This window comes from Sphaeramia orbicularis, chromosome 24 (assembly GCF_902148855.1).
Source record: "Sphaeramia orbicularis chromosome 24, fSphaOr1.1, whole genome shotgun sequence".
Lineage (NCBI taxonomy): Eukaryota > Metazoa > Chordata > Actinopteri > Kurtiformes > Apogonidae > Sphaeramia > Sphaeramia orbicularis.
In genome coordinates, this window is record NC_043979.1 from 29,887,038 (window position 1) to 29,905,601 (window position 18,564).

Consider the following 18,564-nt stretch of genomic DNA (forward strand, 5'->3'; position numbering starts at 1 on the left):
CAGGGGTTAAAGGGTTAAAATGACTTTAAAACCAGAGATTATGATACATATATTTAAATGAAATGGTTTTAAATGAGCTGTCTTGCTTGTGGTTTATTCTGTGTAACACCTCTGCTTCTCCTTTCCCGGTTTCTCCTCTCTGTTCCTCAGGCACTCAGCCCACAGCTCCCCCCGAGAGGAGTCCTCCTCTTCAGCCACTTCTCCATCTTCACAGTCCTCGGTGTCCCCTGGGCCCAAGAGCTTTTACCCCCGTCAGGGAGCTCAGTCCAAGTACCTGATTGGCTGGAGGAAACCAGGCTCCACCATTAATTCTGTCGATTTCGGAGACACACGCAAGTAAGTATGACGGATTATAGACAACGGAGGGAACACTGCAGTAGGTCTAACATCCAGCCTTGGACACACACGTCTCCTCATACTGTATACCTAAATGCATTAAAGCCATGTGTGTGTTATTACGCTGCAGTCTTCTCTGTACTGCTGCACATATGCAGGAGGAAGACATTAAACATGATTTGTCTTAATGATCGTATATTTTCTTGAGACAAATTGCATTTGATTCATTTTCTCCTGTGCCTGATTGATGGCCTCAATAGCAACACCATATGTACAACATGATTACCCTCTTGTGGCTGAATTGAGTATTACACTGAATAGTGTTAAATACTGCAACCAGCTTCTGTGTTGTAGCTGTGCAATAAAATCATTAAATGTCTTGTTTTTATGTATAATTTATTTATTTATTTTTTAAACTTCAAAAAATTATTATAAAACTCATTGATGGTGCTTCCCCAACACACTCTACTGGGTCAATTTAACTGCGCCCACTTTTGGTACCTGTTATGTTATTTTCTTGTAAGGTCCAGTATAGATGGCTTGTTACCATAGTAACATCACATTAAACTATCATGTCATCATCCCCATTAAATGACAGTGTGGTTTTGCAGGTTACCATATATTACAGCCCCAAATAAGAAGTAACTGGAACAGTCTATAAAATGCTAATAAAAAGTAATACAGTGATATGAACATTTGGTTTTGTTTGACAGTATTTAGTTTGTAGACAGTATGAACACAACATATTCCATGTTTTCATTTTATCTTTCAATATGCCGTACATCCATTCCTCAAATTCAGGCTACAGCACATCTAAGAAAAAAAGGTGGAATAATAATCAGTTAAATAATTAGATAACTGTTTTGAAACGGATGATGTAAACAGCTGAATGTAGTCACAATTTGATATAAAAGCTGCATCCAGGAGCGGTGAAGATGGAAAATCAGTTGTGTTCATACTGTCTATAGTACAATACAAATTGAATAAAATATTATAAAATAGTATCACTGCATTATTTTTCAATTTGCATTTTGCATACAGTTGGAACTAGTACTTATTTGGAGTGGCAACAATGCATTTTAAGGTACAGCAAGTGTAGTGGTTTGTTTTTTTGCTTAATTTAAGAATTTTTTTTGCTTAATTGAAGCAAAAAAAAAAAAAAATCTGCCAATGGAACAAGTGAAAATTATCTTGGTAATATTTCTTGAAATAAGATTTTCAAGATCTATTGTCTAAAAATAAGTTCTTATATCTCACTGATAAGTTATTCTTTAGGTGACATTGTATTATTTTAAGTGTGATGAAATATTTTGACTAGAATTGAGAAAAATACACTTGGTAATATTTAGATTTTTGCAGTGTATACATTGTTTTCACCTCAGCTCATTTATAACCTCAGTAGACCTGTACGTGTTAATACCCACAACTTTTACAGGTCAGTGTAATAGTGCTGTAAATGTCACTGATCTCAAAACCGTGGTGGGTTTACCTATGTCTCTCTCTCTTTGTGGGTGCTTTAGGAAGTCTCCAGGAGAGAGGGAGGTGGAGGTTGTTCCGACACCAGCAGCCAGACCCTCCCTCAGGGATATGCACTCCCCTCAGCCACATGCCAAATCTACAATGGAAGAGGATGTGAAGAGGCACAGAGAGGCTCCAGACACCCCTCCTCCACCGCGCAGACATAAGGAAAAGGTAGTAGAACCGTCTCTTACATGAACCTTTTATCGGGAAAGTGACTATTTTTGGTCATTTCTGCGCACATTACAAGACAGCTACAACAACAGTCACAATGAGGCAACAATCTCAGGTCCAATGTGGTCTCCAGGGTCCACTTCTGCATGAACAGTGAGTGTACCTGCTTTTGTTAGGTACCATTAAGTAATGGTACTAATGTAAGGAATGATGTTCAAAGGGATAATGTGGATGTGGACTGGTGTCTGGATCAGCACTTATGATGGTCTAATGTTCTAAAAGTGATGTTCTAATGTTTTAAAATACATGTTCCTTTCACCTTACATGTGTTTTTCTCGTATTTTCTACATTTACTTCTTGGATTTTTTTTCTTTTTAACAAACCAAATATGGTAACTTCACTGACCTTTATTTTCTACATAACAATAAAATGTTTTGAAGAATTTCACAAAAGTAGTAAAGTCTTGTTATGACCTCCAATACCACACTAAATGGGTGTCTGTGGGTTATTAAAAACCATTAAATGTCATTAAATAGATTTTGTGGAAAATTAAGGCTTTAAAAAACATTACATTTGATGTCCAGAGGTATTAAAAAACTAAATACACTTGATGGAAAAAAAACATTGTTATTCACAATTTATTTAGATTTATATAAATATTTAATAATTTTAATCAGAAGTATAGTATGATGATTGACAGGTGGAACCCTTTAATTGGCTATTGTTCACGAGCGAGAGAGAGAGAAAACTGTATCTGTAGTTGGACATGGGCATTAAATTTGTTTAAAGTGGCATTGAAAAGAGCATTAAAGCATTAAATTAGATTTCTTGATACCTGCAGAAACCCCGCGGAAGGTTGAAACTTTGAATTTCAGAGTTTTTCTATGAGTGCCCTATAAAGGGTTAAAGTATCTAATAAAGGGACCAGTGAATAAAGATAATTATCAACATGATTACACAGATAAAAGGTTGACTGCAAAGGTAAATTCTATTAATCCTCACCATTTAAAAAAATCATTTGAAGTTTTGGTTCCATTAAATAGTCTTTCAGTTCCCTATAGGTGGCCTCATTTGCACCACATTGTATTTGTAAGTAAATGTCATTTCTATAGAAACACTTCCTCTCACATCTTTAATTAACCTCTACCCATGATGCCCGTCTCTGTACAGCACTCTCAGAAATCACCACCCAGAGAGCCTCCCAGCCGCCGCCGCTCACTGCATCGAACCCTGTCAGACGAGAGCATCTATCGTGGTCAGCGCCTCCCCTCCCTCACTGATACAGTCGCTGAACCGGCGCTCGGCGCTGATGTGCTTTTCAGCTGCTCCACCCTTCCACGCTCGCCCACTACTCGTGGCGTCCCCCTGCGAAGGCCGTCCTACAAACTGGGTGTCAAACTACACGGTAAGAAAGATGACGCACACAAATGTTAATATATATCAGGGCAGTTTTTATGATGTGTGTTTATATTTTTACCCCTTTTATTATGTACATTCATATTCTTATTCCTATCTATCTATCTATCTATCTATCTATCTAGATGCTAATTTGTAAAATAAGTCTATATTAAAAACAACATGTAATATGATTATGTGAATAAACCTTTTTGCTGCAAATGTCAGTATTTTCAGCTGTTGTTACATTTCAATATAAAACTCAAGATAGGAATCTGCATGTTGTTTTTAGAGCTGTGATAGTGATGATACTTAACCTCAACATTGAACTTAAAATAGTTATTTTATTAGTGAACTTTAACCAGTACAGAACAAGGCAGCTTATTATTTGTGTTAATAATGCTTGGTGTGTAAGAGGTTCACATCTGCTTGTCTTAAAGCATTATATACATCTGATAAATTAAAAGGACATTGTATTTTACTTTGAGCTTGCAGCACAGTTTCCCAGGACGCTTCATACTGTGTTACAGGTGACCTCTCAGCCTCTGACACCTCACTGGTGGATCTAGTGGAGCGTCATCGTGGACCCCTCCCCCAGGAGCTGATGCCCCTCCCTTCTTCAGAAAGAGACAGTCCCCTAGAGTGGACACACCTGGTGGATGTGGCCAACACATTTGAGAGTGAAAGAGGCACACATTATGGTACAAAACAACTGTTTATTCTACCAAATAAGATACACAGTTTAACATGATTTAAAAAAGAAACACGTTATTTATAATGATAATAGTAATTATTAATGTTTGGCTTGAAGCTGGTGTTCAAAAGAAGATCTTAACATAAAGTGTGTTCATTGGTTGTGATTTTGAGACATTAAACCAGTGTTATGCGGATTTTTGCAGGTTTTTTTCATTGTCTTTGTAACTTTATCCTGTTACCATTATTGTCCATTTCTTCCGTCTTGCAGTCCAGAGAAGTTACGTGTTTGGGGATGCAAACCACCGAAGCAGTGGTGCTTCTAGTCCTCAACAGCCCCACATCGAGCTGCAGCCTGCTCCGCTGTCTCGGCCCTCATCCAGGTAACATTGTGTCCTCTTTATACCAGTAAAGCAATAGGAGTGTTACAGGAATAGAAATACATAACAGCCAGGGCTCGTATATAAATATGCCAGACTCCTAAGTGCACATCACCAAGACTTAAAGAGAGCTAAAGGGGCTTCGTGCAGTATTTCTACTTTAAAATATCAAAAAAACACCAAAATTACCATTAAAGTGTTCAGAATAAAGAGCTCTGAAGTTATGCTAAAGACACTAACGTATCGGTTTATAGAGATATGAACTGAATACACAGTATTTACACCAGTTATCATTTATATGACGACTAGAGGGATTTGTGAGTCACTTTGCCCATGGTGACAAAAATTAACACCACAGGCCCTTTGGCCAAAATGTCAGAAAGTGATTAGATGGGATGAGAACCATGAAGAAACAACTGTTAGTCAAAGAAAGTGACAAACAAAAGTCACCACTGGACACAGCTCTAAATGAAAAGAATGGAGTTTGATGCTGAAATCACAGCGTTTCTTCTACATGAATGAGTTTTATTCTGAGGCTTATGAAGGTATAAAGTTATTACGGGATGTTATTATCTTCACTGAGTTCACTGTTTGTTGATCCACGGTTCAGACTAAACTGTGACAGTTCTGACCTTGTTTGGACGATTCCAAACAGATCTTTAGTGCAGCTATTGACAGCATAAACTGTGCAGAAAAAGGAGGTGATCTGTGGTTTTACTGTAACTGTTTTCTGTCTAAAAACAGAGCTAAGCTAACAGAGCTATAATGTAAACTCTCAGCTGATACAGCACATGTAAATTATAAGACAGCATTATTTTGACCAATGTATTTATAAGCACACACTGAACTGCATTTGTATGTGAATTGCTCTATATAGTAGTCTTGTGTAGTAAGACCTGGTAATTATCGTTAAAGTGAATCCATCATCTCTTCTTCTTCTTTGATGATTTATTTGTGGTCATGGTCAGCTCTTTTTTTTTTTTTTTTTTTTAAAGGATTCATGCAGAGGATTGTGGGTAGTTAAACAGTGCAGAGGACACAAAGTATCCACAGATGATGGAGCTTTATAGATACAGTATAAAGCTACATCCCAGAAATTCTTTACTTTAATCGTGAAACATTTGCATTGACTTGGTTCCCATATGGCAGTGGAAACTGAATCTTGCGGTGCTTTTTTTCTGTTGCTGCAAACCACACTTCAGTGAGACAATAACACATACACCCACAGTGACTGAAATCAGACAATAACACCATTGATGAGTAATTCTCAAAGCGTAAACAATTGAGTGTCAAAAATACCATGAATAATCTGTTGAATGTTTTGGTTTAAAGCTGTAGAAATATACATTATGTTTAACTGGCTTTGCAACGAGAGTTTCTCCACCTCTCTACACCCCAGTTAAAAGCCGTGTCATTATCGAAGACATGGTTTTTAATTGACTGATGTTTTTTAATAGAAGAAATACAGTAATTAAATGGGTCCTCCTTCTATATGCGGCTACATAGTGACACTGTGTTCATTTATTCCGCTGCATAGCTCTATCAAGTTCATGAGTGAACATAATTGGATATAATTATCTCCCTTCTAATATAGAGTATATTAACAAGTTGACACGGTCTGCTAATGAGAGCTGTTTCTTTCTGTTTCACAGTGAGGGTCACATAGGGCTGGAAAGGAAAGTGACCAAACTGGAAGCCATGGTAAAGATGCTCCAGGACGACTTAAAGAAGGTGGGACACAAACACAAACTAACACAACTCCACTGTATTCTGTACACATACAGCACAGTCCGTTCCGGTTGCTCATACTCTGTTGTACTAGAGATTATTTTTTCCTTTTCTATTAAAACTGCAGGGGATGAAAAATGAAAGACTTTGGTTTATTTTCATACAGGATGAACAGGGCAAAGAAAGTGTTGAATAGAAAATACATAGTCAGCAGTGCAGCGCTGTCACTGTTGTTTTGGTTCTGCTGACTCACTGTGTGTGTCACTCACGTTATTATTTAACTTCAAATTCAACGCAAGGAGTGAAGGCCTTTTAAGTTGATGTTCCTGTAAATATACTAGGAAATGAAAGGACGTTGTAGGATTTCATCTGACTAATACACCTGTAGACACTGGTTTATTTATTTATTTGTATTTATTATTTTATTTATTGATTTATTTAACAAATTTATTACAAAATTATTACAAAAAGTTATTAAAATTTCATTTCGTTCATGCATTTGGCTGACACTTTTTTCCAAAACAACTTACAGAGGAAGATTAACAATTAATCTCTCTCTCTTGCTCGTTCTCTCACTCTCTCGCTCTCTCTCTGTACTATATTTGTAAAGCACTTTCAAACAACTACAGTGGACCAAAGTGTTGTATAGAAGAATAAATAAAGAATAAAATACAAGAATAGATTAAAGACATAAAATACCTCTACAATTTAAAAAAAAAAAAAAAAAAAAAAGAAAAAAAAAAAAGTGGCGTACAGAAGAATAGAAAAGCTAAATAATAGAATAACATACAAGAATAGATCAACAATTGATCACCCCAGAAGTAGTTGTCAACTTATTAATGGGGGCCCTTAAACATATAATAAGATACATTTTACATTATAATCTTTAAGACATCAAATGTTCTAAATAACTACACAAACATATTTTAAAATACTTACATATCTACCTAACGGTGATTCAGTTCCCTTTCCTAAGTCCTGTTTTAGCTAGCATATTCCAATATTCTCAGATATTTTAATAGTAAGACATCAGCCCTGCAGGTTTTGGGTCAGGCGTATTTATGGATCTTTGACATTATCTCTCAATTTTCTGTCCGGCTGCATTTTTTCTAAAAGTAAGGTTGGACAATTTGCTGAAAAAACTGCTATTATTGTGGCGAGATTTAACATAAGAAAGAAAAAGATACCTTTAATTGTCAACGAATAGTCACTTGTTCAATGAAATTAAATAAAACAGGAGTAAAAACATGTACAAAATAGAAACAATAGATTAAGAAATAAAAACAAAAACACAAATGTCATACAGAAACCAATTTGGATCAAGTAATACATTGTTCCCACACGTCCTGGAAAACCTGGAAGATAATTGACCAATTTTCCAGTCATGGAAAACATGGAAAATGAGGAAAAGGCCAGATGTCCTGGAAACAGTTAAAAATCATTTATCCTCCCCCTGCTTGTGACCTTGTGTGCCTAAACTGAGATGAAACAAAGGAAGTTGTTTTTCAGTGATTCATTGAAAATCTCCAAATATTTTTAGAGGAAGTGCAAGAGAAAAAGTAAGACAGAAGAGAAGGTTAAATTGGGAATTACCCAGTGAACATTGTAACTCCAGTTTGTCAGGCTAATGAAGTGTTCCACTGTAATCTGTGGGTGTGTTTGCATTATTCTATGATACAACTGAGTAGATTCAGTGTTTAGAATTAGTCAACACAATCAGGAGTCTACTTTTGTTGTGTTTTTGGCAGATTCAGAACGTCCGCTTATAAATTTTACCCACAAAGCCTGTATGTTGTTTCTAGTTGTCACTGTCTGTCCGTGTTCATCTAAACCAGGGGCCTCAAACTCATTTTCTTTCAGGGGCCACATTCAACCCGATTTGATCTCCAGTGGACCGGACCAGTAAAATAATAGCAGAATAACCTAAAAATGACAACTCCAAATTGTCGTCTTTGTTTTAGTGCAAAAAACCCCACTGTTAAATTATGAAAATACTTACTTTAATAAAATATCCAAACAAAAAAGATGTGAATAACCTGAAAAAACTGAAATTTCTTAAGAAAAATAAGTGCAGTTTTAACAATATTCTGCCACAACTTATCATTTATACATGTGCATTATGGATCAGATCTACAAAGACACTAAACACTTAGTAACAGGAAGAAAATTGTTAAAATTGTACTTAAGTTTCTTTAGACATTTGAGGTTGTTCATATATGTTCAGGTTGTTCACATTTTATTGTTACAGGATAGTTTAGAAATGTAAATATTTTCATAATTTAATGTAATTTTTTGCACTAAAACAAAGACAAAAATTTGAAGTTATCATTATTTATAGTAGGGGTGTCAAACTCATTCTAGTTCAGGGGCCAGATTCAGCCAAATTTGATCTGAAGTGGGCCAAACCAGTAAAATAACCACATAATAATATATAAATAATGTCAACTCCGAACTTTTCTCTGTTTTAGAGCGAAAAAGTTAATTTACACTATGAAAAGGTTTACATCTACAAACTATCCTTTCAAAAGATGTGAATAACATGAGCAAACTGAAAAAATAAGTATGATTTTAACAATATGTTGCCTCAGTTTATCGTTCACACATGTATATGATAACTTACAGATCACAGTGGATCTATGAATACACAAAACATTGAGTAACAGACAAAATATTGTTAAAATTGTACTGACTTCACTCAAGACATTTCAGGTTACTCACATTTTTTGCAAAATGATACTTTGTTTTATTGTAAATATATGAAAATATTTGAATTTACAAAGAGAAACATTTGAAGTTGTCATTATTTATATATTATTATGGTAGTATTTTACTGGTCCTGCCCACTTGAGATTGAATTGGTCTGAATGTGGAACCTGAACTGAAAGGATTGTTAATATCTTCAGTGTAATTTTTGCATTTCACAAAGTCATCCCAAGGGCTGAACTGGACCTTTTGGTAGGCCGGATTTGGCCCCCGGGCTGCATGTTTGACACCTGTGATTTATAGGCATAATGTAATATAGTTTTTTTTTTTTTTTCACATCAAACCAAGAAGAAAATATGTTGTCATTATTTTTTTGTAGGTTATTATGCTAATATTTTATTACAGATCATATTGGTCTGTATGTGGAACCTGAACTAAAATGAGTTCCACAGCCTTGACTGTGGAATGTTTGCACTTTGTAAATTCCTCCCATGGGCCGGATTGGAACCTTTGGCGGGCCGCATGTTTGAGACCCCTGATCTAAACCCTAAACTGTGAAACTACCTGATTACTGTTTTCTGTTCTGAACTGTCTTCTCTGATCGTAAACAGGAGCGAGAGGAGAAGGTTCGGCTTCAGGCTCAGATCAAGAGGCTGTGGGAGGACAACCAGAGGCTCCAGGAGGAGTCCCAGACCTCCGCTGCAAAGCTCAAGAAATTCACAGAGTGGGTCTTCAACACAATCGACATGAACTGAGTCTTAACCGGCACATTTTCACCCTCACCCTCACGCACACAAATGCACAGATCAGCACACACAAGTCTGGAAAAGTGGACATTTGTCCCCAGTTCGTCTGTTCGACTCACAAACCTGCAGTCTGAACCCTCCAAACCACCTTCCACAGGCTTCAGACATCAGGTGCTATTATTGTCGTCCAGTTTCCACAGAGCTTCTGTGAAACCACTCAGGATGAGACTCAAGAAAAATGAGTGTCGTTTATCAGATTATGAACGACTGACCTGTACTCTCCTTTGGGGCCAAGAGGGGACCGCTGAATTGATCTTTCTCTCGTCTCGCTGTGCCAAAATCTTTTCACTTAATTGCCAATAAAGACAAAGCTCCTCTCCTTCCTCTTTTTTTTTTTTTTTTTTTTTTTTTTTTTCCTTGTGGAAAAAAATCGACTTTGCTTCTTGAAGTTACTCCACCGGTGAATCTAAAAAAAAAAATCACCTCGTCCCTCTGCTGTGTTTTCTTTTTTATTGGATGTTTCACTTTTTAGGATAAGCTACACTAGATATTTTAGACTGTTTTATGTTTTCTTTTTCACCTTCCCCTTAACGATTACTGAGGTGTTTTTGCATCACCACAGCAGAGGGGAGCAGAGACGTATAGATGTTCCTGAAATGCCAAGAAAAAGTCCAAGAGCTACGCAGTCTAATCAACCAGCCCAAGCTTCTGGTTTTACTGGTAAATTTAAAGCCACCACTGGACACGACAAGGTTTTCATTCACCTGTAAATGGAGAGTCAAGACATTTAGCGCCTTTTCTTTTTAAAACCGACATCCCCCAAAATGCACCAGAGATTCTTTTAACCGCTTAAGCAGCCGCCGACATAGAGGCAGGTTCACCCTCCTCTGCACAACACGGAGACTGGATTTGTACAGTATGTTTTTCTTGGGTTTTTTTGTTCTTTTTCTTCATTTTTATCCTCTGTTTCAGTCAGAACTGGGTTATAATATCCAACAGCACAATCTCTCACCTGACAGAGGAGTGTATTTAAAAGCCATCGGCAAGCGGTGCCACATAAACAAGACTGATATCCAGAGTGCTTTGGTCCATCCCAATTGTATGTGTCTTAAAAGCAATAGGAAGAAGTCAGGACTCCTCTCTTCCTCGCAAAAAAAAAAATTAAAAACAAAGTCAAAAAAAAGCAGGAAGAGTTTGCTCTGGGAGGGCGTTTTGAAAGTGGAACGAAACCAAAACGACGCTTATAGAGGACGCCAGCCTCTGCTGCACAAGAGCCTCCATCCTTTTCCACTAAGAAACGCTTTGGGGGAAAAAGAAAAGAGAGGACTCCATCTGTCATCCCAGGAATACAGAGAGCCAGCTGACAATAAATGACAGACAATTTTCGGTGGGAAAAGCTGGAGTGTGTTGTTTTTTTTTTGTTTTTTTTTGGTATGTTTTTTTTTCCTCCCCAGGTTAATTTATTTCCTTGTATTATAATTCAGATAAATAAGTTGTCATATTCGTACAGTACAACAGACATCAGTGTTTAGTTCCTCAAGAAAAAGGGTCAATAGCTATATTATTTAAATGGCTTTCTTTCTTAATTCTGGCTAAAGCCTTGACTATATGCTTTTTATTCTGTATTATGTTGTATTTTGTGGTGCCCAAGCCTGCTGTCGTGTTGCTTACAGTGCCCTCTAGTGATGACCAGTGGAAATGTCATGGTTTTTTTAAATGTGCCGCCACTACAGTGTGTATTTTCCAACGCCTCTTCAACAAATCAGTCAGACATCGAGCAGCAGGCCACATGAACACAGGACAGGAGAAAAAAAAAACCTTCAGAATCCAGCTTCGAGAGACAATCAGGTTGATTTTTTTTTTTTTTTTTTTTGTTAAAAGGAGCAGACTTTAGCTGTACTTGTGTGCGTGTGTGTGTATGTGTATGTGTGTGTTGTCTGTGCTTTCAAACATCTATAGTTTTTCTCAGGTTCAGTCTTTGTTGAGAACTTGAGGATCTTACAAGGAAGAAATATAACTTTAGTATTGTTTGTTTAGATGAAAAAACCTACATGTGGAGATTTTAAAAGGAGCTCTAGTATCTACCAGTGGCAGTAATCATGGTGTGAATGTACATCAGTCTATCCAGCCGTGCCTACAGTCACTTATTTTGGTCATTTACTTCCAGGCAGAGCAGGGACGTGCCTTTGAAACAGCACCTGGGAAGCAGATGAAAGGGAAAAAAAGCTCTTCTTCGTCCTTAAAAAACACTAAACCACCTGGTAACGCACACTCACCTTACACTTTTTATGATTTTGAACCGTGCCCCGGGTCCAAAAAAATGTTCGTTCAAGGGAATCGGCTGCAGGAATTGTGTGTAATAAGCAGCTTTTTTCCCTTTAGATGAATATTTTTACAGGAAAAAAAGACAGGATTTACCAGGTACAAGGACCAGACTGTGTGAAACGTGTGGAAATGTTTTTGTATATGTGTGTGTATGTTTCAACTGGAACCCATAAGCGAAATTAATTTCCCCAAATCACTAAGCTAAGAGAAGTGTTAGGGTCGATTCAGGTGCACGTGCATTGAAGCTGTTGTCCACAAATACGGTGTAAAGCCTTAAATCCCCGCTCGTCTTGTAACATAAAAGCTCTCAATATTTCCACTTTTTTTTTTTGTTTTTTTGTTTTTTTTGGAATATTCTTAAAGGCAAATTTGCATCTTAAATAGATGCAATTAAAAATCACTTTATTCCCAGCCTACAGCGAATAGCACAACGGCACCCGGTCTGAATGTAAAGAAAATAAACAAGCCTAAAGAAATGTGATGTTTACGATAACTGACGTTCAGCTCTGCCGCTTCGCAGAGAGATGAATGGACGCGGCGAAAAATGAAGCTTTCAAAGTCTCGGTTCTGTTTTAAGAATCTCTCGTCAGTCTGTGCGGATGCTACACGAGTGGACAGTCAATAATTAAGTGTTTGCTGGTGCGAGGATTGGGCGGTTTTTAACAGTCGACCCAAGTTGGCAGTTGTCAAAAGCAGTCTGCTCTTTTGCTTCATAGCCATCGTACAATGTGAAATCCTCAAAAATCCACCATTCAGTTGTGCTCATAAGCTTACACACCCTAGCAGAAATTGAGATTCTTTGGCCATTTTGCAGAGAATATGAATGATAATACATGAACTCATCTTTCACTCGTGGCTAGTGGTTGGGTGAAATGTGTTGGCTCTTTTTAAATCATACTGACAACAGAAATGATCAAAATGACCCTGATCAAACGTTTACATATTGGCCCCTTCGCTGCAAAAATCTAATCTTACCAAGTGTATTTTTCTCATTTCTAGTCAAAATATCTCATCACACTTAAAATAAGACATAATCACCTAAAGAGTAACTTTTCAGTGAGATATGAGAACTTTTTTTCTAGGCAATAGATCTTGAAAATCTATTTATAATTAATATAATTTTCACTTGTTCCATTGGCAGATTTTTTTGCTTAATTCGAGATTTTTTTTTTTTTTTTTTTTTTTGCTTAATTCAAGCAAAAAAATCTGCCAATGGAACAAGTAAAAATAATCTTTGTAAGATTTCTTGAAATAAGATTTTCAAGATCTATTGTCTAAAAATAAGTTCTTATATCTCACTGGAAAGTTACTCTTTAGGTGATTATGTCTTATTTTAAGTGTGATGAGATATTTTGACTAGAAATGTGAAAAATACACTTGGTAAGATTTAGATTTTTTGCAGTGTTTAACATCAATGACAGCTAGAAGACTTTTGTGGAATTTGAGGATGAGGCACTCACAGCAAAAATCAAAATCTTACTAAGTATATTTTTCTTATTTCTAGTCAAAATATCTCATCATACTTAAAATAAGACATAATCACCTAAAGAGTAACTTTTCAGTGAGATATGAGAACTTTTTTTCTAGGCAATAGATCTTGAAAATCTATTTATAATTAATATAATTTTCACTTGTTCCATTGGCAGATTTTTTTGCTTAATTCAAGATTTTTTTTTTTTTTTTGCTTAATTCAAGCAAAAAAAAATCTGCCAATGGAACAAATGAAAACTATCTTGGTAAGATTTCCTGAAATAAGATTTTCAAGATCTATTGTCTAAAAATAACTTCTTATATCTCACTGGAAAGTTACTCTTTAGGTGATTATGTCTTATTTTAAGTTGTGATGAGATATTTTGACTAAAAATGTGAAAAATACACTTGGTAAGATTTAGATTTTTGCAGTGTTTAACATCAATGACAGCTAGAAGACTTTTGTGGAATTTGAGGATGAGGCACTCACAGCAAAAATCAAAATCTTACTAAGTATATTTTTCTTATTTCTAGTCAAAATATCTCATCATACTTAAAATAAGACATAATCACCTAAAGAGTAACTTTTCAGTGAGATATAAGAACTTATTTTTAGACAGTAGTTCTTGAAAATCTTATTTCAAGAAATACCAAAATAATTCTCACTTGTTCCATTGGCAGTTTTTTTGCTTGAATTAAGCAAAAAAAAAAAAAAATCTTGAATTGAGCAAAAAAATCTGCCAGTGGAACAAATGAAAACTATCTTGGTAAGATTTCTTGAAATAAGATTTTCAAGATCTATTGTCAAAAAATAAGCTCTTATATCTCACTGGAAAGTTACTCTTTCAGCGATTATGTCTTATTTTAAGTGTGATGAGATATTTTGACTAAAAATGTGAAAAATACACTTGGTAAGATTTAGATTTTTTGCAGTGTTTAACATCAATGACAGCTAGAAGACTTTTGTGGTAGTTGTGGGTGAGACACTCAGCAAAAATCAAAATCTTCCCAAGTATATTTTTCTTATTTCTAGTCAAAATATCTCATCACACCTAAAATAAGACATAATCACCTAAAGAGTAACTTTTCAGTGAGATATAAGAACTTATTTTTAGACAGTAGTTCTTGAAAATCTTATTTCAAGAAATACCAAAATAATTCTCACTTGTTCCATTGGCAGTTTTTTTGCTTGAATTAAGCAAAAAAAAAAAAAAAAAATCTTGAATTGAGCAAAAAAATCTGCCAATGGAACAAATGAAAATTATCTTGGTAAGATTTCTTGAAATAAGATTTTCAAGATCTATTGTCAAAAAAATAAGTTCTTATATCTCACTGGAAAGTTACTCTTTAGGTGATTATATCTTATTTTAAGTGTGATGAGATATTTTGACTAAAAATGTGAAAAATACACTTGGCAAGATTTAGATTTTTGCAGTGCTTTATTTCCTCAGATGGTAAAGCTGTCCATTCTTCCTGACAAAACACCTTCAGTTCCTTTAAGATTTAGGGTTTTCCTGCATGTACACTGCATGTTTCAGACCTCCCCAAAGTGGCTCAATGATACTGAGGTCATGAGACTGAGATGGCCACTCCTTCACCTTCACTTTTTTCTGCTGGAGCCAATGACAGGTGGACTTGGCCTTGTGTTTCGGGTCATGGTCGTGTTGGAACATACTAATTCTATCAGGGTATGTAAACTTACGAGCACAACTGTAGATACAGGCAGAAAGGATCCCAATCTTTAACATTTTGACTGTAAATTGTTTGCCATGAACACTGGTTTCCTGTCCAAAAAATATTATTGATGCTTAAATGATGAATAATATGTAATGTTTCGTATATTATATTGTACATGGAAAGTGCTCTAGTTTTTGTATTTCAGATGAAGTATGGCCAAATCACAAACTGTGCAGTGCAGATGTTTTGCCCACATCTTAATAAAGTGTGTTGGATACAGTTGTCGACCTTACAAAGACAAAAACACACCAGTCCAGTTTGTTGTAAATGTAGTTATCTCACAATACTTAGGTATTTTCCTGCGCAGCTTTTTTTTTTTTTTTTGCTTTGAAGAAGGTTATTGGAAATGTGAATGTTGGGTTTTCCATTTTTTTTTTTTTTTTTTTTTTTTTTAAGAATGTTTGCACAATGATTTCTACAGAGGATTGTGTTTACAGGTTGTGGATAAGGAGGGAGGATCGATCCATTCCTGCGCAGTCTTGTCTAGATGTACTTTGTTGCCCCTGTGCAGTTCCTGACAAAACGATTTTCAGAGAAAAGGTGCTCGACTTAATTTGTTTTGAAATAAATCCGACCCTCCTTTTCCTACGGCATTACCGATCCCACGTGAGCAGGCTGGATGTTGTTTGTACTGTAACGACGCTGGTTTTCAGTCAAGCTAACGTGCGGCGTCAGTGAACGCAGCAGGGGAGGAAGTTGTGGCCCTCGCTGTGTCGGGAACGACTCTGACTCTAAGGCAACGCTTACAATTTCAAGAGGACCATAGGTTTAACAGAATACTGTTTACATCCCAAATCCATTGTCTTTGTAAAGTGTAAAGGTATGAAAAAGACATTTGCAGTGATCACAGTATTAAAGTTTCTGAAATAAATAAATGACATATCTGTATTTGTCTGCACCATGTTGTATTTTGTAAGTAACAGATCATTTTAATTTTTTTTTTTTTTTTTTTTTTTTTTTTTTTTTTTTTTTAATTAGGTAACCCTTCATTCTACAGCAGGGGTGTCAAACTGGTTTTAGTTCAGGGGCCACATCCTCCCAGTATGATCTAATGTGGGACAGACCAGTAAAATAATAACATAATAATATATAAATAATGTCAACACCAGACTTTTCTCTTTGTTTTATACTGAAAAAAGTCAAATTACAAACTGAAAATGTTTACAAACTTTTTTTTAAAAATTTCGAATATGGAAATGATACAAGCTTCCTGATTGCTACTAATTGACTTCTTTGCATGACATAATATAGAAATGAAAATTCAAGGAAGCATAAAATAATAATACACACACAATAAAAGAAAAAGAAAAAGCCATGTGCGAAAAGGAGTGAGAAGAAGCCTAGCTTAAACTGTCCTTTAAATAAATGTGAAAAACATGAACGACTATGAAAAAAATAAAATTTATTGAGAAAAGTAAGTGCAATTTTAACGCTTACAGATCACAGTGGATCTACACATACACCAAACATTTAGTAACAGGCACAATATTGTTAGAATATGTTTAGTTTTATGATACATTAGTGCTGATCAAGGTTATAATAGTTTTGGATTTTTCATTATAGTTTAGTTTTATTTAGTTTTGACTTTTTTTTTTCTCTAATTCAGTTAGTTTTGATTAGTTTTTAGAGCAGGTTTGCTAGTTTTTATTAGTTTTTATTTTCTAAATGCTTAGTTTTAGTTTTTTTTGTTTTTAGTTTTTTTTTTTAATCCTTTATCTCTTCTCCGTCATATAAACATAAATCCCATACAGGACTCTGCTGCTTTCTCCCAACTTTAGTCTCCATGTTTCCAGGTAGAGTGGGGACGACAAGACGACTCTAAACGAGAAGTGACGGACCGTTAAATATCATATGGTGTCATCAGCTAAAATTGGGAAATAAATTGATGTCATATCAATCCGACATTGACAAAGAAGAAAACAAAGGGAATTTTATCCACAAATTTTATATGTTTTAGTAGCACACAATACAGTTTCAGTTATTTTTTTTCTTCTAATTATAGTTTTTATTTATTTTAGTTAACGAAAATGTTTTTACAATTCTAGTTTTCGTCATTTTGTTAGTTTTCGTTAATAATAACCTTGGTGCTGATTCAGAATTCATACTGACACATATGAATGGACAGGAGGATGATTATGACAGACTGTTAGTGCAGCTTTAGCCTTTATTTATTTAGGTCTAACTGTTCCAACTTTGGTTATGAAGTCACATTTTTACTATATTTAAACCCTTCATTAAACAGCAAAGTAAGAATACACCAGGGGGAAGTAACATTATAGTTTCATCATGCCTTTCACCATAACTAATAAAACATCCATCTAGTGAAATACAGCTGGATTCTTTCAGCGCCGGTTTGTCTTTAAATAAATCCTTATAAATCCTCCATTCTATCTTTCCTTAAGCCTGAGATGATTTCCACTGAGGTCAAGGAAAAGTAGATAGGAGGTATTTTATGGAAGGGCTAAGTTTTAATAACAAAACTGTCATGATGAGATTAATTTTATTAATCACTCCAGGGAAAATCAACTGACACAGATTCTAATAATAATTAAAAAAAAAGTACTCCCTTCATTCTGTCTGTAAATTAGTGTGATCAGTGTAAGATATGAAGTCAGAGTGCATGAAGTCCAGTTCTATGGAGACTAAAGCCTTGCTCCGTCATTCAGTCCTAAGCTCAGTTTTAGTCGTAGAAAAAGGATTATCTTCCCTCCTGCTCAGTTACAGTCATATCTTGCTCTAAATAACTAGAGTGAGTGAGTTCTAAAGCTGGAGGTCTGGGATTTGGACTGTGTTCGCCTCAGGCTCCAGTTGTTCCACCATCAGACTCGGTCTTCTCTTTACACTTAAATGTTCTCACAGAATCCACCTCGCTGTTTTCAGAGATGATAGGATCTTAATTCTACAGTCCATGCAACCGTTTCCATCCCCAAACTGTGCTGACGAACATACTGCCACAAATAGAAGAAGTAAAGCTGGATGAATAAAAGGTTCATCCTGGGTCACTTCCATCTGACACTGGGGCTAAACATAACTGTCTCTGTGGGATTCTGGTCCCAAACATTTAACATAAACAAAATTCAGTTAACCCTTTAACATTTAACACAGGGGTGTCAAACTCATTTTAGTTCAGGGGCCACATTCAGCTAAACTTGATCTGAAGTGGGCTGGACCAATAAAATTATAATATAATACTATGTAAATAATGTCAACGCCAAACTTTTCTCTATGTTTTAGAGTGAAAAAAGTAAAATTACATTATGAAAATGTTTGCATCTACAAAATATCCTTTCAAACAACGTGAATAACATGAACAAACTGAAAAAAAATGTGTAATTTTAACAATATTCTGCCTCAGTTTA

General features: G+C 35.5%; 1 pseudogene; it reads left to right on the plus strand.

Annotated features, from left to right (window-relative positions):
• The window catches only part of LOC115414739 (signal-induced proliferation-associated 1-like protein 1), a 55,847-nt pseudogene extending 43,310 nt beyond the window's left edge, over positions 1–12,537 (plus strand).
• Positions 12,538–18,564: the final 6,027 nt, after the last annotated feature.